The sequence below is a fragment of the Dendrobates tinctorius genome, unplaced genomic scaffold (assembly GCF_039654945.1).
Source record: "Dendrobates tinctorius isolate UK_male_01 unplaced genomic scaffold, ASM3965494v1 ptg000005l, whole genome shotgun sequence".
NCBI lineage: Eukaryota > Metazoa > Chordata > Amphibia > Anura > Dendrobatidae > Dendrobates > Dendrobates tinctorius.
The window spans coordinates 28,575,521-28,602,390 of NW_027361673.1; positions in this window are offsets into that span (position 1 = coordinate 28,575,521).

Consider the following 26,870-nt stretch of genomic DNA (forward strand, 5'->3'; position numbering starts at 1 on the left):
TTTCGATCCTTTGACATACAGGGAATTCTCCCTCAAGATCCAGAGCACAGTCCGAACATGTTCCACATGAGAATCCCAATCCTTGGAGAAGATCAAAATATCATCCAGATAGATAATCAAAAATTTATCCACAAAGTCTCGGAAAATGTCGTTCATGAAGCACTGGAAGACAGAAAGGGCATTAGTGAGCCCAAAAGGCATCACCAGGTACTCAAAATGTCCCTCCGGAGTATTAAACGCCGTCTTCCATTCATCCCCATGCTTAATGCAGATAATATTATATGCCCCCCTGAGGTCAAGCTTGATAAACCAGCAAGTACCTTTAATTCTGGAGAATAGATCCGAAATCAGGGGTAACGGATACTGATATTTAATAGTAATTTTGTTGAGGGCACGATAATCAATACAAGGCCTTAATGAACCATCCTTTTTGGCCACGAAAAAAAAACGGCACCTAAGGGTGAAGAGGATGGTCTAATATGACCCTTCTCCAACGCCTCCTTAATATAGGATCGCATAGCCTCGTGCTCGGGTACAGATAAATTGAAGAGCCGACCCTTGGGAAATTTACACCCCGGGCTCAGTTCAATTGCACAGTCATAACTCCTATGAGGAGGCAAAGACGCAGACTCATTCTCACTAAATACATCATAAAAGTCCGCCAAATAGTCAGGAACATCATGCAACTGAGGAGAGGTGGAAAAACCCGGAGCCTCACTAAGGGCACACCGACAACCCCAACTCACCACAGACACAGATTTCCAGTCCAAAACTGGATTATGAATTTGCAACCAGGGAAACCCCAGAACAATGGTATTATGCAAATTATGCAACACTAAAAATCTGCAATTTTCTTGATGGTTTGGGGCGACCCGCATTACCACCTGGGTCCAAAACTGAGGTTTATTTTTCGCCAAAGGAGTAGCATCAATCCCCCTCAAAGGGATAGGCGTCCGCAGAGGTGTCATAGGAAATCCACAACGTTTAGCAAAATCCAAGTCCATTATGTTCAGGGCTGCTCCCGAATCCACAAAAGCCTTAGCGGAAAATGTGGACAGGGAGCAGATCAGAGTAATTGCCAGAAGAAACTTAGGTTGAACACCACCCACAGAAAACGTGTGTGCAAAACTTTTCTCTCGTTTAGGACAGACAGAAATAACATGCGAGGCATCTCCACAAAAAAAACACAGCTTATTACGCTTTCTGAACTCCTGACGTTGCTCCCTGGACAAAACTCTATTACATTGCATAGGTTCAGACACTTGTTCAACAGGTGGCAACACCTCTCGTGCAGTCCTGCGTTCACGTAAACGCCGATCAACCTGAATGGCTAATGACATAGAATCATCCAGACCAGTGGGAACAGGAAATCCCACCATAGTATCTTTTACGGCTTCTGACAAACCCTTCCGAAAGAGAGCTGCCAAGGCATTATCATTCCAGGCAGTAAGGACCGCCCACTTTCAGAATTTTTGACAGTACAATTCTGCAGAATCTCGACCCTGGCTCAATGCCAACAGGGTCTTTTCAGCCTGATCAATAGCATTAGGTTCGTCATACAACAACCCCAAGGCTTGAAAAAATGCGTTCACATTAGTCAGACTAGGATCATCAGGTTTCAAAGAAAACGCCCAATCCTGGGGATCGCCACGCAGCAAAGAGATGACAATTTTAACCTGCTGCGCGGAGCTCCCTGACGAGTTAGGCCTCAAGGCAAAAAATAATTTACAATTATTTTTGAAATTCAAAAATTTAGAACGATCCCCAAAAAACACATCATAACTCATAACAATGGTCTTCTCCCCATCACCTCCATCATGGCCTTCTCCCTATCACCTCCATCATGGCCTTCTTCCTATCACCTCCATCAAGGCCTTCTCCCCATCACCTCCATCATGGCCTTCTCCCCATCACCTCCATCATGGCCTTCTTCCCAACACCTCCATCATGGCCTTCTTCCCAACACCTCCATCATGGCCTTTTCCCCATCACCTCCATCAAGGCCTTCTCCCCATCACCTCTATTATGGCCTTCTCCCCATCACCTCCATCATGGCCTTTTCCCCATCACCTCCATCAAGGCCTTCTCTCCATCACCTCCATCATGGTCTTCTTCCCATCACCTCCATCATGGCCTTCTCTGTTATGAATGGGAAACCGAGGAGGAAAAAAAGACAACAGGCTAAGTCTCAGAAAACCAGAGAAGTTGGTAACTATGCAGATTGCAGATCCCTGATCTTACCCGCACAACTAGCAGCAGTCGTGGAGCGTTCCTACGTTGTTCCTAGATGCCTCGTCACAACCGGAGAACTACATAAGCCTAAAGCAGGAAAAGAGGAAAACTAACTGCCCCAGAGCAGACCCCAAAGGAAAGACAGCCCCCCACATGTATTGACGGTGAAACAAGATGAAAATACAAACAAAGGCAGGAAAATAGGCTGAGCAAACGATGGGGCCCGGCTAACTAAAAAGGACAGAAAAGGAAAGACACTGTCTGCAATCTGCCAAAAAAACCTACAAAAATATTGTCCAACACTTCTGATAGCAAAATTAACCCTGAAGTCACTAGACTTCTAAACCTATATCAGCACTCTGAAATATTCTGAGAGAGAGCAAAAAAGAGGCCAATCTAATAAGGGACAAAAAGCAGATTGGCAAATACTGATTAATAGGAGTGGAATTTCAGCATAGCCCCAGCAGGAGCAGGCTGATTACACAAAAAACTGAATTGACCAACAAATGCAAGTGTGAACATTAGCAAAAAACGAACTTAACTTGAGAAGACTGGAAGAGAGCTGAAGTCCAGGACCTGAGAAGCAGACTGAATCACCAGAACCCGGATAGGGCGTCAGCTGTCTTATATCCAGTCTGATACTCCAGAGATCCAATCGTTATCTTCCTCATCAGGTGGCAGATCACTACCACTTAAACCAACCGCACTACCTCCTGTCACCACCAGAGGGAGAAGGGAAGGGGAACTCTCAACTGGTGGAGCAGAAAATGAGCTCATGACACTTCTCCCAATCAACCCATCATGGCCTTCTCCCCATCACCTCCATCATGGCCTTCTCCCCATCACCTCCATCATGGCCTTCTCCCCATCACCTCCATCATGGCCTTCTTCCCTTCATCTCCATCATGGCCTTTTCCCCATCACCTCCATCAAGGCCTTTTCCCCATCACTTTCATCAAGGCCTTCTCCCCATCACCTCCATCATGGCCTTCTTCCTATCACCTCCATCATGGTCTTTTCCCCATTACCTCCATCAAGGCCTTCTCCCCATCACCTCCATCATGGCCTTCTTCCCATCATCTCCATCATGGCCTTTTCCCCATCACCTCCATCATGGCCTTCTCCCCATCACCTCCATCATGACCTTCTCCCCAACACCTCCATCATGGCCTTCTCCCCATCACCTCCATCAAGGCCTTCTGCCCATCACCTCCATCATGGCGTTCTTCCCATCACCTCCATCATGGCCTTCTCCCTATCAACCCATCATGGCCTTCTCCCCATCACCTCCATCATGGCCTTCTTCTCATCACCTCCATCATGGCCTTTTCCCAATCACCCCATCATGGCCTTCTTCCCATCACCTCTATCATGGCCTTTTCCCCATCACCTCCATCAAGGCCTTCTCCCCATCACCTCCATCATGGTCTTCTTCCCATCACCTCCATCATGGTCTTCTTCCCATCACCTCCATCAAGGCCTTCTCCCCATCACCTCCATCATGGCCTTCTCCCAATCAACCCATCATGGTCTTCTCCCCATCACCTCCATCATGGGCTTCTCCTAATCACCCCATCATGGCCTTCTCCCCATCACCCCCATCATGGCCTTCTCCAAATCACCCAATCATGGCCTTCTCCCCATCACCTCCATCATGGCCTTCTCCCAATCACCCCATCATGGCCTTCTTCTCATCACCTCCATCATGGCCTATTCCCAATCACCCCATCATGGCCTTCTCCACCTACACATCGATCCACACACACACACACTGCAGCAGTGACAGGCAGGACAGTACCTCACATGATGTCCGCTCCGCAGCATCACTGCCTCCACCCTCCTGCTGCTTCCTGTGTCTCTCTGGCACAGCAGCCGCGCCACTGAATGATGACATCATTCAGCGGCGCGCTCCTCTCTGTGTCAGAGAGACAAAGGAAGCACTGGCGCCGGGCAGGAAGGATCTTTGCAGCTCTGCTCCTGCTCTTTTCTCTTGCAGGCAGCGGGGCTGTTGGGATCTCTCCCTGCCCGCCGCTACACATGAGGGCAATCTGGTCAGGGGCCCCACGGAGCCTCGGGCCCGGAGAAACCAGCCAGATTGCCCTCATCATTTGCCGCCCTGCAGGGGCCCCCTGGAGCCTCTGGGCCCCCGTGCAATGCACCGGTTGAACCGGAGGTATGTCTGCCCATGATCTGGTTGCTTCGCTTATTCCCCTGCTATCCTCCTCGGTTACCTAATCATAACAGGCTGAGGCATGAAGCGTCTCTTCAGCTTGTCCCAAATAAGATCACAGGTTGAATGCACAATTCTGGATATGGTAGAAGTGGGTCGCCCTCCCAGGGCTGTGGGGTACTCGGTACCGGGCCGGTCTCTCAGAGGGGAATGTCACAGCAGCAGTGACCCAGTCCGTGGCCCTGGGCGCCCATGTAAAAAGGATTAAGTGATGGAATAAAGTTTATGAGTGAATGATTCGTGACGCCACCTGTGGTGTTCGGCAGTGAAGGTGTTAAGCCGACGCTGCAGACAGATCCTCTGGGACAGATGGTGTGGGGCAGCAATGATGTTGTAGCCCTCCACAAGCAGGGCCGTAGTCCCAGGGCAGAGTAGATGAAGAGGGAAGGTGTTGAGGAAGAGGGTGTAGTGTTTGGCACAGAGATGTAGCAGTGCTGGAGAGGTTGCAGGAAGAAGGCAAGGACACAATAGGGTGCAGTTTCTTTACCTTTACTTTGCTTGGCAAATGCAGTCCAGGGTCCAGATTACAGATGGCACAGGAGCTGGCTAGCCTGGAAGCAACTTAGGAATCTCTCTAGGCAGATGGGTTGTGTAGTCTCCTTCCTAGCGCTTGGTTTTAGGTACTTGCAGTACGGTGTTACACTGAAGTTCCATTTGCTTATCCTCTTTAGAACTCCCTCGTATGGCAGACAGCTGTAGCCTTTCTCTTCTGGCTCACACGTCGCTGTTGTGCCTCCTAGTCTTATGTGGGAATAGAGCATTTACAGCTTCCTATTCCTCCGGTTTTTGTTGCAGGACCACCAGTGTCCATACAGCCTTGGATACCGGGCTCCAGATCATGCGCTATAGCTGGGAATCAGCCTGAACTCTCTGCTCAATCCCCCAGCTCTTCTCCTCACGTCCACACACATTGCCCTCCTCACACAAACTCCTAATTTCTCCTTCCTGGCCTCCAGAGAGCAGCTCTTCCCCAGTTTTGGGTTCAGAGCTCCCTCTGCTGGCCCGGAGTGGGAGCTGTGTTGTGTGCTGTAGTTAACTTCCAGAGAGATCCCCTATTGCTTCCAAGCATAACATCACACTCCCTAGGAGGAAGGTAATGGCATTGTGGCGACCATACTTCTGGGGGCGCCACATTCCCCCCTAGTGCAATTCAGTACTCCTGGACTGAAGAGAAAACATGTAAACACATTAACAATTATAAATGTAACAAGATTTCCAAAAGTGAAAAATACAAAAACACAAAAAAAGAAAAACCCAAAGCTCAAAAATAGTCCTGATGACGATCAGTCCAAGCGTCAATGTCCATGGTGAAATTCCTGAACGAGTTGGTGAACTATTTACAAGATAGTTTTGACCACACATAGTCCTGTGGTCCAATTGTCCATTGAAATAAAATAAAATATCCAAAAAGTCTTACAGAGTCTCTGTTGGCACAAAACTTGAAACGTTGCATATTTACAAATTAACAATTACATAACTTATTTATATGCGGAACCTTAAGGGTGGAATACCTTGGGTACTGTGGACAGACCTACGTAGCACTGGTGTTGTTGGGGACCTTATTGGATGCCTTGTGCTAACTACTACTGGTGTAGTGTGTGTTGTGCTGGCTACATTACTGTTGGTTCTGCATAGCACAGGGATACTAGATTTCCTAGGACCACTTCTACTCACTGTGGGCATGACAGATTCACCACTGGCAGGGTGAGAATTCTCTTGTTCCACTGCTGGTGTGGCATCCGCTGCTTGTACTTGCTGGTTTTCAGGGTGGTCTTGAGTCACTTCTTCTTGCACTACCAGTTGGGGAAAGGTCAAAACTGGCACCACTATGGCTTGATTTGCTCTAGTCCAATTTGCAGGGAATTCTACGAGTATAGTGCTGACCTTTTGTTCTTCTTCCTCTATGGGCTGAAGGTTGTTTTGCTCTTCCATTCTGTCCTTTTGTTGGTCAGGGCACAGTTTCAGATGATCCCTCGATACTGCTGATGAGGTTTCTCCTCCATCCTTACTGATAAGGCACACTTTGGTGTTGTCAAAGTTTGATGGTACGACGGTGTAGGGTTCAGCTTCCCATTGGTCATCCAATTTATGCATCCTTCATTTTCTCTTTAGGACTTGTTCTCCTGGTGACAAGGGAACTGCAGGTGCATGTTGATTGTAGTTATTTTCCTGTTTTTGTCTGGCCTGAGTTAGACTCTTTTCTACACACTCTTGTACTCTACGGTACTGCTGCTGCCGCTCTGTATCTCAGTCAGCATCTGGTGATGTCACCTCAGGTGTAAGGACTCCCATATCCAAATCAATAGGCAACTTGACAGGCCTCGCTCTCATTAGGTAGGCTGGAATGCAGTTGGTGGAATTCACAGGAATGTGATTGTAGAGATCGACCAGAGCTGGCAACTTCTCTGGCCACAGATTCCTCTCTTCCAAAGGCAAGGTCTTCAGTAGATCGATCACCACCTGATTCATCTTTTCACACATGCCATTGGTCTGTGGATGGTACGCTGTTGTCCTGATCTTTTTGCAACCGTACAAGTTACAGAATTCCTGGAACACTTCTGCCTCAAAGGCTGGACCTTGATCTGTAAGCACTCACTCGGGATATCCGTGTGGTCGACAAAAGTGCTGTTGGAATGCTATGGCTGCTGTCCAGGCTGTTTGATCCTTGACAGGCACGACTACCAGGAATCTCGAGTAGTGGTCAACGATGGTAAGAGCATAAATGTAGCCTGAACAGCTTGGGACCAGCTTAACATCGTCCAGGGCGACCAACTCTTGTGGTTGTTTGGTTATTATTGGCTGCAAAGGAGCTCGCTGGCTGTTATGGTCCTTCCTGCGCAGGTTGCATTGTCCACACTCCCAACACCAATTTTCAATGGCCTTCCTCATACCAGCCCAGTAGAATCTCTCCCGGAGCAAGGCCTCCAACTTCTTCCATCCGATGTGTCCAGCTCCATTGTGGTATGCTTCCAAGACCATTGATGCCTCCCTCTTTAGGACTACCACTTGCCAGACCAACTCATGAGTGCGGGCATTGATACTCCTCCGGCACAGCTTTCCCTCATAAAGGAACAGCCTGCCTCTTTCCTTCCACAACTGCTGGGTTTCTTCAGGAGCATCTGGATCTGGGCGTGAGTCAGCTTGTGACAGTAGCTCCTTTACCAGGCAGACTGCGGGGTCGCTATCCTGCGTTTCTGCCCAGTCATGATGAGGCAATGGATTTAGGGTGGCCTCTTTTTTGACAGACCATCGGTTTCTCACTCCTTGGGCACGCTGGGCCGCAATTGGCCGGTGGAAGGCAGGTAACTCTATTTCTTCGAGTGCCTCAGGGTCTTCTCCTGCATCTGGCAGATTAGGCATTCTGGACAGCGCATCAGCATTGGCATTCTTGTGCCCCACTCGGTACTTGATGGTAAATTCATAGTTAGACAGCCAGGCAATCCATCGCTGCTCCAGTGCACCTAGTTTGGCAGTTTCCAAGTGAGTCAACGGGTTGTTATCCATGAAGATGGTAAACTTGGCTGAAGCAAGCTAATGCTTGAATCGTTCAGTCACAGCCCAGACTATGGAGAGGAACTCCAGTTTGAAGGAACTGTAGTTGTCAGGGTTCCTTTCTGTGGGTTGAAGCTTCCTGCTGGTGTAGGAGATCACTCTTTCTTTGCCATTCTGTACCTGTGACAGTACTGCTCCTAGTCCCACGTTGCTGGCATCAGTATAGAAAACAAATGGTTGGTCATAATCTGGGTAGGCCAGAACTTCATCTCCTGTGAGAGCCATCTTCAGTCTAGTGAAGGACCTCTCCAGTTCCTCATTCCATTCAAATGTGGGACTCTTCTTTCTGGCTTTCTTGGGTTGGCCCACCAGAAGATTTTGCATAGGTGTGGCTATCTCAGTGAAGTCTTTGATGAACCTTCGGTAGTAGCCTACCAACCCGAGGAATTGACGTACCTCATGGAGGTTGCTGGGCTTCTGCCAGTCCCGGATGACAGTGACTTTGTCAGGATCCGGTGCCACACATTCTGCACTCACTACATGACCGAGGTACTTTACCTTGGGCTTCAGGAGGTGGCATTTGGATGGCTTCACTTTCAGGCCAAAGTTGGACAAGGCTTCAAACACCTCAGCCAGGTGCTTCAGATGGTCTTCATAAGTCTTGGATAAAATAATGACATCATCAAGGTACAACAGGACTGTCTCGAAGTTCTTGTGTCCAAGACAACACTCCATTAGCCGTTGAAATGTCCCTGGGGTGGTGCAGAGGCCGAACGGCATGCAGTTGAACTCGCAGAGACCCATTGGTGTGGTAAACGCTGTTTTCTCCTTGTCTGCCTCGGGAACCTGCCAATACCCACTAGTGAGATCTAAGGTGGAAACATAGTTAGCAGTTTTAAGTGCAGCTAATGACTCTTCAATTCAGGGTAATGGGTAGGCATCCTTATGTGTAATGCTGTTAATTTTTCTGTAATCAACACACATTCTCATGGTACCATCTTTCTTTTTCACAAAGACTATTGGGGCTGCCCAGGGGCTACAACTGTCTCTGATCACCCCAGCCTGCTTCATTTCCCGCAACATACTTTTGGCACATTGGTATTGTGTTAGGGGTATAGGCTGGTACCTTTCTTTAATGGGTGGATGATCTCCAGTGGGGATATGGTGTTGAACCCCTTTTGCCTTCCCAAAGTCTAGAGGGTGTTTACTGAATACCCGCTCATACTCCTGAGTCACTTGGTAAACCCCATTCTTTTGGTATGAAGGGGTGGAGTCAGTTCCCACCTGCAGCTGCTGACACCACTCCTCCAGCTGCTTTACAGAGCCATTGTCCTCCACCTGGTCGGATGAGACCAAGGGCTCTGCTGCCCGTATTGCATTGTTACTGACAGTAAGCAGCTTAGCAACTGTGGCATACCGAGGTATTGTGGCCTCCTCCTCCCCACAATTCAAGAGGCGTACAGGTACTCTCCCTTTGCGAACATCAACTACCCCTCTGGCTGTCAGGACAGTGGGCCGGCTATCAGAGTACACTGGCTCTACCAATGCTTGGTAATCTTTTCCTCTGAGGTCTATGGCTGCCCGACACCAAATTAACATTTCACATCTGGGGGGTATCGCAATGGGGAAATAATCGCTCACTCTGACGCTGCCAATTTCTCCGCCAGAGAGTTCTACCCGCTGTCTTTGCATCAGGGCCTTGATCTCATTCTGCAGGACTCGTTGCTCACTGGAACCAGCAGTCTCGGCTACCTGTTGCAACAAAACAATAACCTCGGCAAGACAATTTTCAGTCACATGAGTACCCAAGGTCATCATTGGATTACATTCTCGTCGATCAATGTCTACAACTATCAGACCTTGAGATTTTAACTCCACTCTCCCCACTTTAATCGTAATCTCTTTACATCCTAATTGCGGCAAAGACTGACCATTGCTGGCAACTACTGTCAGTTCATCACTTGGGCCGCGAGTAAGTTCAGAGTCAGCCCAATACCGCTTGTAAAGGATATAGGGCATAGTTGTCACCTGAGAGCCAGTGTCCAGCAAAGCGTTCATGGGGATGCAGTCAATCACCACTGGGAGGACCGGTCGCCCTCCAACATACTTGGCTCGCCAGTTCTTTGGGCCTTGTGGTCCTACTCTTGGGGGTTGGCCCTCTGCCCCAGGGGTTGCTCGTTTAAATAACAGAACCTTGCAATGTGGCCTGCCTTGTGGCAGTGACGACAGATGGGATGTCCGTTCTGGTCATAGCGATCGTTGTCTCTCCCTCGGCGTGGCGGGATCCTCTTCTTCCGTAGCCACGGGACATCCTCTGGACTGGAGGCCAGCTGGATCTTCTCCTTTGACACCTGCATGGACTGCACAGTTTTGGCAAGTGCAGCCATATTTTTGGTCAGCTCCTGGACCTGAAGATGCAGTTTGGCAGAAGGGTCTTTGTCCAGAGTCTGTGCATCAGCCTCCACCGGGCTGAGAGGGAAAGATGCTGCTTCTTGATGGTAGGTGATCGCTGGGTGCCTAGGGGGCGCTGGACGGCTGACATTTGGGTCATGCAGCACTCGAATAGCCCTGTCTTTGAAGTCTGCAAAGTCTAGGTCAGGGTTCTGTAGGGCTATGATGCGCAGCTGTGCTCTATGGGTACTGGATAAGAGGCCCTCAATAAATTGCTCCTTTAACAGTCTGTCTCCATCTTTCACACTGTCTGGATCAATCTGCTTGATGGCACGCAGCGCTTCCTGCAGGTTAAGAGCATAGTCCTGTATACTGTCCTGCACTCTTTGCTTACACCCAAAGAATCTCATATTTATTTCAGCTGCAGTGCGGGTGTCAAAAGGTGCTTTTTAGCTTAGCCAGGATCGTTTTAACAGTCTCTTTATCAGTGTCCTGCCAGGCTTTTACTTCTCTTTGCGCTGCACCAGTTAGCTGCCCAATAAGGATGTTCACTTTCTGGCTTTCAGACAGAGGATATGGGTCGCCCTCCCAGGGCTGTGGGGTACTCGGTACCGAGCCGGTCTCAGTGGGATGTGTCACAGCAGCGGTGACCCGGTCCGTGGCCCTGGGCGCCCAAGTAATATGGCATGTAGTTAATGGAATGGAATAGTTCGTGATGCCACCTGTGGTGTTTGGCAAGCAAGATGTTAAGTCAATGCTGCGTGCAGATCCTCTGGGGCTGATGGTGTGTTGCAGCATAGATTGTGTAGCTCCCCACAGGTGAAGCTGTAACCCCAAGGCAGTATATAGGCGCAGGCGGTGTGAGGAATGTTGGTACCCAGATGTAGCAGTGCTGACGGTGTTGGCGCACAAAGGAATGGAAGACACCAGGGCTTGTAGTTCCAAAGCTTTGCTCACAGTTCGTGGTACACACTGGTGCCTGCCTCCGTGCCGTGTCCTCCGGGGTAGAGACTCAATCAACCTCCCGGGCAAGTCAGGATTCTCCTCCAACACCCCGCCAACATGTACCTCTCCTGAACGACTCCTCTATTGCGCCTTGTAGTGTGAAGAGCTCCAGTACCGTGGTACTCTGAAGTTCCTCCTGTCAGATGTTCCTAACAACTCTACTTGTATGACAGACAGCTGTAGCTTCTCTCGGGGACTCCCTTCTCTGGAGTCCTGGCTCTCTATTCAGTTGCTGTTGTGCCCCAAGTCTTGGATGGGAGTAGTGCATTTACAGTCAACTACTCCACTGGTGTCTGCTGCAGAATCATAAGTGTCCATACAACCTCGGGGACCGGTCCCCGGCCTTGCGCTGAGAACCTATAGGCAGGGTTCCTCTTCCAACCCACAACTCCTCTCTGTTCTCCTACTCCTTCATTCCATGCTGTTCTTTCTCTCTCTTATGGAAGCTTAGGTTGCAGTTCTACGTCTTTCTCCTTCTGTTCCTTTCCCGTGCCAGTTGGCTCAGGTCACTGAGGCAGCTGCAGCACTCCTTCCTCCATCCCTTCTTCCAGGGATCCATCCTCAGTCTCTCCTGACTGACCGACCCTCTGTCCGACTAACCTCCAGACTCCCCTGTAATTCTAAACTTTCCCACTCTTTTATATCCACCTCTACCCACCTCCCAGCACATCTCGTGTTACGAAGCAAGGAACCACGAAAGGTGCTCTGCTACCCTCTAAGCATGAAGCTGCAATCTGGTCCCTTGCTGAACTATCCTGTGTGTGGGATGCAGGTGTTGGAGTGTGGAAAGGAGTTCCCAACTTACCTAGGTGGTGGGGCACTACACCTTAGGAGAAGGTGCAGTACCTCTGTGGCGACTGAGCCTCAGGGGCGCCACAGATACATCTCAAACAAACTGCACAGTCTCTCTTTAAATTCACTCAGGGTATGTGACTCCCCTGAGTACTGCGGTAGCCAGGCCGCTCCCGGGATATAGGGCATGGACAGCGGCATTATGGGGACCGCTGTGGTGGGTGCTGATTCTGGCAGCGCTGTGGAGGCAGCGGCGCTATGGAAGCCGCAGCTGCTCTGGGCCCTGCAGCTTGTGGCACTGTGGGGTTTGCGGTGGCGTCCGCCGCTGCGTCTGCTCTTGCTTCAGACATTCTCTTCCCCCTAGTTAATGTTTGGCCAGGCCCTGGGTTGCACTGGCTTACTGGCTGGATGATCGGGGGATGCCAGACTGCAGGCCTCAGCTTCTCACTTCTCGCGTGCTGGCCTCTTCCCGCGCAGGATTTCACTTTTCGCGCTCTTCGGCTGGCTCCGCCCACGATGGCCCACCCCTTCGGCTTCCCACGCACACCAAGCAGCGGGTTAATGGCGGCAATTGTACAAATAGTCTATGGCACAAAACACAGTCTCTGGCACACAGGACCCGGGGACACCGGGCTCCGTAAATCCTGTTCGTGATGCCAAAATGGGTCGCCCTCCCAGGGCTGTGGGGTACTCGGTACCGGGCTGGTCTCTCAGAGGGGAATGTCACAGCAGCGGTGACCTGGTCCGTGGCCCTGGGCGCCCATGTAAAAGGGATTAAGTGATGGAATAAAGTTTATGAGTGAATGATTCGTGACGCCACCTGTGGTGTTCGGCAATGAAGGTGTTAAGCCGACGCTGCAGACAGATCCTCTGGGACAGATGGTGTGGTGCAGCAATGATGTTGTAGCCCTCCACAGGCAGGGCCCTAGTCCCAGGGCAGAGTAGATGAAGAGGGAAGGTGTTGAGGAAGAGGGTTTAGTGTTTGGCACAGAGATGTAGCAGTGCTGGAGAGGTTGCAGGAAGAAGGCAAGGACACAATAGGGTGCAGTTTCTTTACCTTTACTTTGCTTGGCAAATGCAGTCCAGGGTCCAGATTACAGATGGCACAGGAGCTGGCTAGCCTGGAAGCAACTTAGGAATCTCTCTAGGCAGATGGGTTGTGTAGTCTCCTTCCTAGCGCTTGGTTTTAGGTACTTGCAGTACGGTGTTACACTGAAGTTCCACTTGCTTATCCTGTTTAGAACTCCCTCGTATGGCAGACAGATGTAGCCTTTCTCTTCTGGCTCACACGTCGCTGTTGTGCCTCCGAGTTTTATGTGGGAATAGAGCATTTACAGCTTCCTATTCCTCCGGTTTCTGTTGCAGGACCATCAGTGTCCATACAGCCTTGGATACCGGGCTCCAGATCATGAGCTATAGCTGGGAATGAGCCTGAACCCTCTGCTCAATCCCCCAGCTCTTCTTCTCACGTCCACACACGTTGCCCTCCTCACACGAACTCCTAATTTCTCCTTCCTGGCACCCAGAGAGCAGCTCTTCCCCCAGTTTTGGGTTCAGAGCTCCCTCTGCTGGCCCGGAGTGGGAGCTATGTTGTGTGCTGCCAGAGAGATCCCCTATTGCTTCCAAGCATGACATCACACTCCCTAAGAGGAAGGTAATGCCATTGTGGCGACCATACTCCTGGGGGCGCCACAGAAGTGCCAAGGAGGAACTCAAAATGGAGGTAAGAACATGAATTGCCAGTAGCCAGGAAACTGTAAACAAATACATAGTTGATGTGTATAATTATCACCACAAATTTCATAATATGATGGTAATTCTAAAAATACTAACATAGTGTACTTATACAGCACATATAAACTAATATACAGTGGGGCAAAAAAGTATTTAGTCAGTCAGCAATAGTGCAAGTTCCACCACTTAAAAAGATGAGAGGCGTCTGTAATTTACATCATAGGTAGACCTCAACTATGGGAGACAAACTGAGAAAAAAAAATCCAGAAAATCACATTGTCTGTTTTTTTTTTCATTTTATTTGCATATTATGGTGGAAAATAAGTATTTGGTCAGAAACAAGCAATCAAGATTTCTGGCTCTCACAGACCTGTAACTTCTTCTTTAAGAGTCTCCGCTTTCCTCCACTCATTACCTGTAGTAATGGCACCTGTTTAAACTTGTTATCAGTATAAAAAGACACCTGTGCACACCCTCAAACAGTCTGACTCCAAACTCCACTATGGTGAAGACCAAAGAGCTGTCAAAGGACACCAGAAACAAAATTGTAGCCCTGCACCAGGCTGGGAAGACTGAATCTGCAATAGCCAACCAGCTTGGAGTGAAGAAATCAACTGTGGGAGCAATAATTAGAAAATGGAAGACATACAAGACCACTGATAATCTCCCTCGATCTGGTGCTCCACGCAAAATCCCACCCCGTGGGGTCAGAATGATCACAAGAACGGTGAGCAAAAATCCCAGAACCACGCGGGGGGACCTAGTGAATGAACTGCAGAGAGCTGGGACCAATGTAACAAGGCCTACCATAAGTAACACACTACGCCACCATGGACTCAGATCCTGCAGTGCCAGACGTGTCCCACTGCTTAAGCCTGTACATGTCCGGGCCCGTCTGAAGTTTGCTAGAGAGCATTTGGATGATCCAGAGGAATTTTGGGAGAATGTCCTATGGTCTGATGAAACCAAACTGGAACTGTTTGGTAGAAACACAACTTGTCGTGTTTGGAGGAAAAAGAATACTGAGTTGCATCCATCAAACACCATACCTACTGTAAAGCATGGTGGTGGAAACATCATGCTTTGGGGCTGTTTCTCTGCAAAGGGGCCAGGACGACTGATCCGGGTACATGAAAGAATGAATGGGGCCATGTATCGTGAGATTTTGAGGGCAAACCTCCTTCCATCAGCAAGGGCATTGAAGATGAAACGTGGCTGGGTCTTTCAACATGACAATGATCCAAAGCACACCCCCAGGGCAACGAAGGAGTGGCTTCGTAAGAAGCATTTCAAGGTCCTGGAGTGGCCTAGCCAGTCTCCAGATCTCAACCCTATAGAAAACCTTTGGAGGGAGTTGAAAGTCCGTGTTGCCAAGCGAAAAGCCAAAAACATCACTGCTCTAGAGGAGATCTGCATGGAGGAATGGGCCAACATACCAACAACAGTGTGTGGCAACCTTGTGAAGACTTACAGAAAACGTTTGACCTCTGTCATTGCCAACAAAGGATATATCACAAATTATTGAGATGAAATTTTGTTTCTGACCAAATACTTATTTTCCACCATAATATGCAAATAAAATGAAAAAAAAACAGACAATGTGATTTTCTGGATTTTTTTTTCTCAGTTTGTCTCCCATAGTTGAGGTCTACCTATGATGTAAATTACAGACGCCTCTCATCTTTTTAAGTGGTGGAACTTGCACTATTGCTGACTGACTAAATACTTTTTTGCCCCACTGTATATGTTTTCTCAAATATAAACAACACCCATGAAGGAAGCACACAGGTGTAACTTATAATATACAGGTCCCAAATTGTGCAGGTTCCGAGTTTGGCTGAGGGGAATACTATTAGGTTGATTGTAATAAATAGTATCAAAAGTGTATGGTGTACTTTAGTTCTAGGACAATGTTATTCAAAGACATGTATGGCTGTTAAAATAATGTTCAGTGCCTAACCTAGTGAAATCAAACATTACTCAATATAATGTTAAACCAGGACAAAAAAGTGTTTATGATAAATTTTACCTCAAGGTTACTAGCAAACGCTCCTCAGGAGAAATGCTTAGTCGCATACAGGTGTCTTGTCTGAGAAGGTAAGGACGCAAATCCTTAAGTATGGTGTCAAATCCGGTAATGGAGAGACGACAAAAAGCCACAAACTTCAACGGGTATTTGCGAAGTTCTACATACAATTTTTGAAAATGACCATATGCCCCAAGTAGCAATAGTAGAGGGTGAACCCATAGCCTTTTTTGCCACCGTGGTTCCTCAACAAGAATATGTTGCCGAACCCCAAAGAGACGTGACACAAGCCATGCCAACCACAACACCTCATTAGAAATAGACATATTTGTGACGCAAAAGGACTAAGAAAACACAACCCTAAAATAATATGTCGTTGGACTAAACTTTTTTGCCAATGTTTTAAGCCATAATCACTAATGAGTCACACCATTGACATTTCAAACAATTTAACACATTAACCCTTCATTTGGACATATAAACCGTTTGGTGTGCTACGTATTCACACGGACAGCACACAGATGACACATTGGTGTGACACACGGACAGCACACGAATGACACACGGATGTGCCATGTGTACACACGGATGTGCCATGTGTACACACGGACACACGGTAAGGCTGGAGTCACACACAACCATTAAAAAATCGGTCCGATTTTAACGGTACGAAATCGCACAAAGATTGCTTGTCCAGGGATCCGTCTGTCATCCCATTTTCCAGTGATGAACCGATTTTATTCGTATCTAAGCATCAAATTGACATCCAATGCAAATGCCTCATGCTATTTCCTGTTGACCTGGAGAAGTCTTGCGATTTAATCGCAAGTCACACGTGTGGTGCGTTTTCAATGCGATTTTTAATCGCATCCATAGACTTGCATTGGCGAATCCGATCCGAAAATCGGTGACAATCGCAGCATGCTGCGATTGTCTCGGTCCGAGGAACAGATCCGATAAAAAAACGCATGATGGGAGCAGCACCATAGAATAACATTGGGACGAATGCAATGCGATTTTTTTATCGCATTGCATTCGCCCGATTTAATCGCTAGTGTGACTCCGGCCTAATGGATATCTCTGGTACCGTTTTTGCCGGTACCGGAAATATCTGGAAGTGTGAAACCGCCCTAATCTTGCTCTAGTAATCCTTTGCATTTTTGGTGCATTTCCGCACAGAAAAAAAGCTGCGGAAACGCAACAAATCCTCATCGTGCGTACATAACCTACCGTCAAATCAAACGACCAATAGAAAAATAACATTCATAAGCACATTAGTGTTTATTCTCCTTTCTCTGCACAATGTTTTTTAGCTTAAGCATAACTTTGTATAACTTTTGTGGTACATTTGTACATTATACTTGGCGTGCCAGACTTGGAATGCCGTTGTTTGCTCCATAAGCTTCCAGCTTCAGGATTTTAGAAATGTTTTCTAAAACCAGTGATGCCAAAACACAGTGTGCACTCTATGCCTTCAGCATATTTTGAAAAGATAAAAGAAAAATTAAGTGAGCATGTGAGTCTGACCTCTAAGTTGGTTAGTGAGGCAGAAATGCTCTTGGCTACAACACGACCTAATTCTGGATTCTCACTGCTAATAACATCAGATTATCAGAATGCTAACCTGATATCTTTTGACCATATTATTCAAATGTTTCCTATTTCTTAATAAGTTTAAAAAAATATTCATAGCCTAATCAGACAGCTTCCAGGCAGATACATGTACTAGGCTGGGCTTATAAAAAAAACAGCCCCTTCAGGGAAATAATCCTGACTCATATCACTCTCCAAGGAAAAGATGAAAGGCTGAATGAGACTTTACAAAACCTCTTATTTTCCATGCTAGTCATGGAGATTAATCATTCTTTCCTCTTAAATTTGCAGATGAAAAATCTTGTTTAAACCACATGCACACATCCATGGGTCGTGGTCCTTTTTTCATGGACCAGACATGTGTCTGCCGACCTCAACAGCCTTATAAGCATAAGATGTTATCAAGTATAGATCAGAACATCAGTCCATGAATGACGGTCCGTACTTGAACCGCAACACAAATATGTGTGAATTTAGGCTTAAAAGGAATAACGCCTGTCCTTTAACCCCTTCACCCCCAAGAGTGGTTTGCACGTTCATGACCAGGCCAATTTTTACAATTCTGACCACTGTCCCTTTATGAGGTTATAACTCTGGAACGCTTCAACGGATCTAGGCGATTCTGAGATTGTTTTCTCGTGACATATTGTACTTCACTTTAGTGGTAAAAATTTTTCGCTATAACTTGCGTTTATTTATAAAAAAACAGAAATATGGCAAAATTTCAAACTTTGAATTTGTATGCCCTTAAAACAGAGAAATATGTGACACAAAATAGTTACTAAATAACATTTCCCACATGTCTACTTTACATCAGCACAATTTGGGAAACAACATTTTTTTTTGTTAGGAAGTTATAAGGGTTAAAATTTGACAAGCGATTTCTAATTTTTACAACAAAACTTACAAAACCATTTTTTTTAGGGACCACCTCACATTTGAAGTCACTTTGAGGGGTCTATATGGCAGAAAATACCCAAAAGTGACACCATTCTAAAAACTGCACCCCTGAAGCTACTCAAAACTACATTCAAGAAGATTATTAACCCTACAGGTGCTTCACAGGAGCAGAAGCAACGTGGAAGGAAAAAATGAACATTTAACTTTTTAGTCACAAAAATAATACTTTAGCAACAATTTTTTTATTTTCCCAAGGGTAACAGGAGAAATTGGACCCCAAAAGTTGTTGTCAAATTTGTCCTGAGTACGCTGATACCCAATATATGGGGGGGAACCACTGTTTGGGCACAAGGCAGGGCTCAGAAGGGAAGGAGCCCCGTTTGACTTTTTCAACCTAAAATTGGCTGGAATTGAGATCGGACGCCATGTCGCGTTTGACGAGTGTCTGATGTGCCTAAACAGTGGAAACCCCCCACAAGTGACCCCATTTTGGAAACTAGACCCCCTAAGGAACTTATCTAGATGTGTGGTGACCACTTTGAACCCCCAAGGGCTTCACAGAAGTTTATAACACCCGGGCGTGAAAATAAAAAATCATATTTTTTCCACAAACATGATCATTTAGTCCCCAATATTTTGTTTTCCCAAGGGTAACAGGAGAAATTGGACCCCAAAGGTTGTTGTCAAATTTGTCCTGAGTACGCTGATACCCAATATGTGGGGGGGAACCACTGTTTAGGCACATGGCAGGGCTCCGAAGGGAAGGAGCCCCGTTTGACTTTTTCAACCTAAAATTGGCTGGAATTGAGATCGGACGCCATGTCACGTTTGACGAGCGTCTGATGTGCCTAAACAGTGGAAACCCCCACAAGTGACCCCATTTTGGAAACTAGATCCCCTAAGGAACTTATCTAGATGTGTGGTGACCACTTTGAACCCCCAAGGGCTTCACAGAAGTTTATAACACCCGGGCGTGAAAATAAAAAATCATATTTTTTCCACAAACATGATCATTTAGTCCCCAATATTTTGTTTTCCCAAGATTAACAGGAGAAATTGGACCCCAAAGGTACTTGTCAAATTTGTCCTGAGTACGCTGATACCCAATATGTGGGGGGGGACCACTGTTTGGGCACAAGCAGGGCTCAGAAGGGAAGGAGCCCCGTTTGACTTTTTCAACCTAAAATTGGCTGGAATTGAGATCGGACGCCATGTCGCGTTTGACGAGCGTCTGATGTGCCTAAACAGTGGAAACCCCCCACAAGTGACCCCATTTTGGAAACTAGACCCCCTAAGGAACTTATCTAGATGTGTGGTGACCACTTTGAACCCCCAAGGGCTTCACAGAAGTTTATAACACCCGGGCGTGAAAATAAAAAATCATATTTTTTCCACAAACATGATCATTTAGTCCCCAATATTTTGTTTTCCCAAGGGTAACAGGAGAAATTGGACTCCAAAGGTTGTTGTCAAATTTGTCCTGAGTACGCTGATACCCAATATGTGGGGGGGGAACCACTGTTTAGGCACATGGCAGGGCTCAGAAGGGAAGGAGCCCCGTTTGACTTTTTCAACCTAAAATTGGCTGGAATTGAGATCGGACGCCATGTCACGTTTGACGAGCGTCTGATGTGCCTAAACAGTGGAAACCCCCCACAAGTGACCCCATTTTGGAAACTAGACCCCCTAAGAAACTTATCTAGATGTGTGGTGAGCACTTTGAACCCCCAAGTGTTTCACTAAAGATTATAATGCCCAGGTGTGAAAATATAAAATCCTGTTTTGTTCCCACATAAATGATCATTTAGTCCCCAATTTTTAATTTTCCCAAGAGTAACAGGAGAAATTGGACCCCAAAAGTTGTTGTCCAATTTGTCCTGAGTACCCTGATACCCCACATGTGGGAGAAAACTACTGTTTGGGCACACGTCAGGGCTCGAAAGGGAAGTAATGACGTTTTGGAAAGCAGACTTTGATGGAATGGTCTGCGGGCGTCATGTTCCATTTGCAGAGCCCTTGATGTTCCTAAACAGTAGAAACCCCCCATAAGTGACCCCATTTTGGAAACTAGACCCCCTAGGGAACTTATCTAGATGTGTGGTGAGCACTTTGAACCCCCAAGTGTTTCACTAAAGATTATAATGCCCAGGCGTGAAAATATAAAATCCTGTTTTGTTCCCACATAAATGATCATTTAGTCCCCAATTTATAATTTTCCCAAGAGTAACAGGAGAAATTGGACCCCAAAAGTTGTTGTCCAATTTGTCCTGAGTACCCTGATACCCCACATGTGGGAGAAAACTACTGTTTGGGCACACGTCAGGGCTCGAAAGGGAAGTAATGACGTTTTGGAAAGCAGACTTTGATGGAATGGTCTGCGGGCGTCATGTTCCATTTGCAGAGCCCTTGATGTTCCTAAACAGTAGAAACCCCCCATAAGTGACCCCATTTTGGAAACTAGACCCCCTAAGGAACTTATCTAGATGTGTGGTGAGCACTTTGAACCCCCAAGTGTTTCACTAAAGATTATAATGCCCAGGCGTGAAAATATAAAATCCTGTTTTGTTCCCACATAAATGATCATTTAGTCCCCAATTTTTAATTTTCACAAGAGTAACAGGAGAAATTGGACCCCAAAAGTTGTTGTCCAATTTGTCCTGAGTACCCTGATACCCCACATGTGGGAGAAAACTACTGTTTGGGCACACGTCAGGGCTCGAAAGGGAAGTAATGACATTTTGGAAAGCAGACTTTGATGGAATGGTCTGCGGGCGTCATGTTCCATTTGCAGAGTCCTTGATGTTCCTAAACAGTAGAAACCCCCCATAAGTGACCCCATTTTGGAAACTAGACCCCCTAAGGAACTTATCTAGATGTGTGGTGAGCACTTTGAACCCCCAAGTGTTTCACTAAAGATTATAATGCCCAGGCGTGAAAATATAAAATCCTGTTTTGTTCCCACATAAATGATCATTTAGTCCCCAATTTATAATTTTCCCAAGAGTAACAGGAGAAATTGGACCCCAAAAGTTGTTGTCCAATTTGTCCTGAGTACCCTGATACCCCACATGTGGGAGAAAACTACTGTTTGGGCACACGTCAGGGCTCGAAAGGGAAGTAATGACGTTTTGGAAAGCAGACTTTGATGGAATGGTCTGCGGGCGTCATGTTCCATTTGCAGAGCCCTTGATGTTCCTAAACAGTAGAAACCCCCCATAAGTGACCCCATTTTGGAAACTAGACCCCCTAGGGAACTTATCTAGATGTGTGGTGAGCACTTTGAACCCCCAAGTGTTTCACTAAAGATTATAATGCCCAGGCGTGAAAATATAAAATCCTGTTTTGTTCCCACATAAATGATCATTTAGTCCCCAATTTATAATTTTCCCAAGAGTAACAGGAGAAATTGGACCCCAAAAGTTGTTGTCCAATTTGTCCTGAGTACCCTGATACCCCACATGTGGGAGAAAACTACTGTTTGGGCACACGTCAGGGCTCGAAAGGGAAGTAATGACGTTTTGGAAAGCAGACTTTGATGGAATGGTCTGCGGGCGTCATGTTCCATTTGCAGAGCCCTTGATGTTCCTAAACAGTAGAAACCCCCCATAAGTGACCCCATTTTGGAAACTAGACCCCCTAAGGAACTTATCTAGATGTGTGGTGAGCACTTTGAACCCCCAAGTGTTTCACTAAAGATTATAATGCCCAGGCGTGAAAATATAAAATCCTGTTTTGTTCCCACATAAATGATCATTTAGTCCCCAATTTTTAATTTTCCCAAGAGTAACAGGAGAAATTGGACCCCAAAAGTCGTTGTCCAATTTGTCCTGGGTACTCTGGTACCCCACATGTGGGAAAAAACTGTTTAGGCACACGTTGGGGCTCGAAAGGGAAGTAGTGTTGTTTTGGAATGCAGACTTTGATGGTCTGCTGGCGTCATGTTCCATTTGCAGAGTCCCTGATGTGCCTAAACAGGAAAAAAAACCCACATATGACATCATTTTGGATACTAGACCCCCAATGAACAAATCTAGATGTGCCCCCAACTAATCTAATGTAAATTAGTAGTGCATGGAGGTGTGGTACAATATGAAGCAATCCTTCATGCACAGGCCAGGTTTTTCGGGGCAGGTGTCGCACTGGTAAATGGTGTCCCTGCGTATTCCTTTTTTGTAACACACTCGACACCTTTTTTGCGGCTTACCTTTTCTTGGGGTTGGCGGGACCACCCCCGGAAAATGCTGACCTGGGACAATACGAGCACCTTCAGTTCCTGAAGTACTGGGGCCCGCTCCTTCCTGAGCGCCAAACATCATGGCCTTAACCACTACCTCCTGGAAATGAAGGTACGCCGTATCGCTGGGGCATGCACATTGTGACAGCAGGAATGCGTTGAGCATTGCCATTTGGACGATGTGCACGGCCAGCTTTTTGTACCACACCTTGGCCTTCCTCAATGCATTGTACGGTTGGAGGAGTTGATCGGAGAGATCAACTCCCCCCATTTTTTTGTTGTACCCCACTACACATGTCGGTTTGAGGACCTGTGTAGAGGTACCCCGTACAGTGCAGAGGGTACTGCCATCACCGTGTATGGTGGTCAAGAGATGGACATCTCTCTTGTCCTTGTACTTGACCACCAGCAGGTGGTCGCTACATTGGGCTCTGCTCTCACCTTTTCGGAGCATCTGCCCAAGTAGCGTCTTCGGGAGGCCTCTCTGATTTTTGCGGACAGTACCGCAGGCTGCGGTACGTCGCTCAGAGAGGGATTTGTAGAGTGGGATGCTGGTATAAAAGTTATCAGTGTAGAGGTGATAACCTTTATCCAGCAGTGGGTGCACCAAATCCCACACAGTTTTCCCACTCACTCCCAGGAAAGGAGGACACTCAGGGGGTTCAATCCGGGTGTCCTTCCCTTCGTAAACTCTAAACTTGTGGGTGTACCCTGAGGTACTCTCACACAACTTATAGAGTTTGATTCCGTACCTGGCCCTCTTACTGGGCAGGTATTGACGAAATCGCAGCCTTCCCTTGAAGTGAACCAAGGACTCATCCACGCAGATGTCCCTTTGGGGCACGTACACTTCAGCAAACTTTTTGTTGAAGTGTTCGATGACCGGCCGAACTTTGAACAGACGGTCAAAGTTGGGGTCATCTTGTGCGGGACACTGTGCATTATCAGTATAATGCAGAAACTTGTGGATGGCCTCAAAACGCGTCCGGGCCATGACCATTCGGAACACTGGAGTGTTGTATAAAATATCAACACTGCAATATTGCCGAATTTCCGGCTTCTTCAGTATCCCCATATGGAGGACCAGGCCCCAAAACTGCGTCATTTCAACTGCGTCTACAGGAGACCAGTTTGAAAATGTTGAACGCGGGTTTTGCTCCAAAAATTGACGAGCGTACAAATTAGTTTGCTCCACCATGAGGTTAACAAAATCCTCAGAGAAAAAGACTTTGAAAAAGTCAATTTCTGTGAGGCCGGTGGTGTCAAACTTGATTCCTGATTCTGCCACAAAATCAGGAATCAGTGGCTCGTAATTTTCGGGGGGCGAGGTCCATACGGGGAGTACTGGGTCAGCTGCGGGCATGGTGGGCGCTGCCTCATTTTCTGTCCTGGAGCGTCTGCGTGGCGGTTCCGCAGGACCCGAGGAGGAAGATGAGGAGGGGGAAGAGGAAGAAGAAGAGGATGAAGAATAAAGAAAAGTCGGATCGTCATCCAAATCGCTATCAGTTTCGGAGGCAAGTAAAGCATATGTCTCCTCCACTGAATAGCGCTGTTGGGATGAATTTGATGACATTTTTGTGTAAATATGGTGCTTGGGTGTACACTTTATTGAAAACTGTATGTGTCCGTGAGGAGGGGGTGATTGGTGTAAACTTTCTGTAAAGAAAAAGCTGTGGAAAAAAGTCTAAAACAGCAGGCCCTAGCTGATAAGTGTCACTTATCAAAACTAGGCTGCTGGATGTGCGCACGGGGTGGCGCAAGGGGGGGGTGGAAAAAAAAAAAAAGGAAAACGGCAAACTCTGATAAGTGAACTGTGTCACTTATCCAAGTTTCGCAGCTGCGGGATGTGTGTACGGAGGGGCTAAGGAAAAAAAAGCGAGCTCAAGTGTTGATCGGTGAACTGCGTCACCAATCAACGCTCGGCAGCTGCGCACGTAGGTGGCGCAAAAGTGGGGTGGAGGGGGGTAAAAATAGGGGGAAGGGGGATGGGGGGATTGGGGTGGATGAAGAGAGATTGGGCAGGGATCAACAGTTAGGGTTGTAGTTAGGTGGCACAAAGGGGGGTGAAAAAAATGAAAAACGGCAGGCACAAGCTTGGATAAGTGACGTGTGTCACTTATCCAACTTTTGCGGCTGCGGAATGTGTGAACGGAAGTGGCGCAAAGGGGGCTAAGGAAAAAAAAGCGAGCGTGAGTGTTGATCGGTGAACTGCGTCACCGATCAACGCTCGCCGGCTGCGCACGGAGGTGGCGCAAAAGTGGGGTGGAGGGGGGTAAAAGGGGGGTGAAGGGGGGTAAGAGGGGGGGTGGAGGGGGGATGGGGGGATGAAGATAGATTGGGGGGGTGAAGATAGATTGGGCAGGGGATCAGGGATCAATTAACACTTACAATTGTAGTTTTCTTTCTTCTTCTTCTTTCTTCTGCAGGGATTGTGATGCTACAAGCTGTGGTACCACAATACCCAGCACAGGAGCTCTTGCTGCGTCCGACCTCTCTGCAGGAATCCTCAGCTAGAGTGAGTGAGTACATCGGTACTCGATCCCAGCCTAGGACATCATTGTTTCAGCCAAGCTGATTGGCTGAAACAATGAGAAACGCTGCGATTGGCTGTTCAGAATTGAACAGCCAATCACAGCGCTCTGGATGCCAGGGGGCGGGATCGCAGCCCGGGATGCCGACGCCATCTTTTCTAAGGTGAGATGGCGTCGGAATTTTAATGCGATCACCGCGACTTTAGTCGCGGTATCGTATTAAAGGGCCCGACGTACTATCCCGTCCACGGTCATACGGGCCCGGGTACCGTGGACGGGATAGTACGTCGGATGTCAGGAAGGGGTTAACACCTGTTCTTTTTCACCTGTAAAAATGCATGCTCCTACTGCCCTCACTCCCAATATGTTTATACTGATTTTGGTTCACATTCTAGTCTAATATATCAAAGAACTGTCTGTATTCTCATTTTCTTTACTTTGCTGTCATGATCCAGGACGGGGTTTCACTTTGGCCCGTCCTGGTCAGACAGGGGGTTAATTGTTTCTGCCTCTCTCTGGCAGAGGGCAGCTATTTAATGCTCACTGGACCTGGGTCCGGTGTCAGTTATACTCCTGCCCTCGGCTGAGTTAAGTGACCTCTTGTATACGTGTGCCTTGTGCCTGATAACTTGTTGCTTGTTTGGTTGTGATCTGGTTCTGTCCCTGTTACGAGTTCTGCCTGACCCTCTTGTACCGCACCGTCCTCTCGTGTATGACTCTCTGCTTGTGACTCGACTGCTCTCTGCTCATCCCTTTTGTACCGCACCGCCTTCTTGTGTATGACCTTTAGCTTCGTCTGACCTCCCATCTGCTTGTCCCTCCTGTACCTCGTTTGCCCGTATTGTGTATAATCTCTGGTTTGCCCAACTCTGAGTGTTCTTCCATCTTAGCAAGCAGGACGCTAAGCCCCGCCCACTTGTGGTCACATGACCGTAGGTCCCGTGCCTGCTTGCTAATACTTCAGCGTTCAGGTCCTGTGCGTCTGTACTTTCCAGCTGTTACTGTCCCCAGGACCCCTACAGCACTGGTGAGTCCCTGCCCAGCGAGGGCTGTATGCCAGCGCTGTCAGGATCCTGACATTTGCACTACATAACTAATGGAAGGTCATAGGACAGTGGTTCTGGCAACATTGGATCCGACCAGGCCCCCGGTTGCACTTGTGGACCAAACCAGGCTTTGCTACCTGGCTCCTACTATCCATGGCATTCGGTCCGTTACAGAGATTTTGGAGATGTAATCGATGTGGCTAGGACATACAATAAGTCCATATTCTCTTTATGAAATCATAGCTGACTGAACAAAGCAGTTAGACTGCAAGGTATTGACAGGTGGATTGTAGAAGCTTGGAGATCAGCTAGCTGGTGTGGGTGTGAGTTTCTTCTCTGAAACTGAAACTGATGGCCCCTCCTGTTACAGCTACCCATGTTTCAGAAGGATTGTAAACTGCCATTACATCTCCCTATCCTTCACACTCTTTAACAACAGGCAGAGGACAGCAAGTTAAACAGATGACAGTCACCTAGTAGCCTAGAGGAAATTAGACTTAGGCAATAGATTTCTCGAGCTATAAAAATCATTTTGGGTAAAACATACCGTACTTGTTGTTTTTGTTAGACATTTTGTAGGCTATCGGATATTTCTAAATTTATTGAAACACCAGTGACCACTTATACAATTTAGTTGATGGCTTGTTAGATGATTCTGTACGTT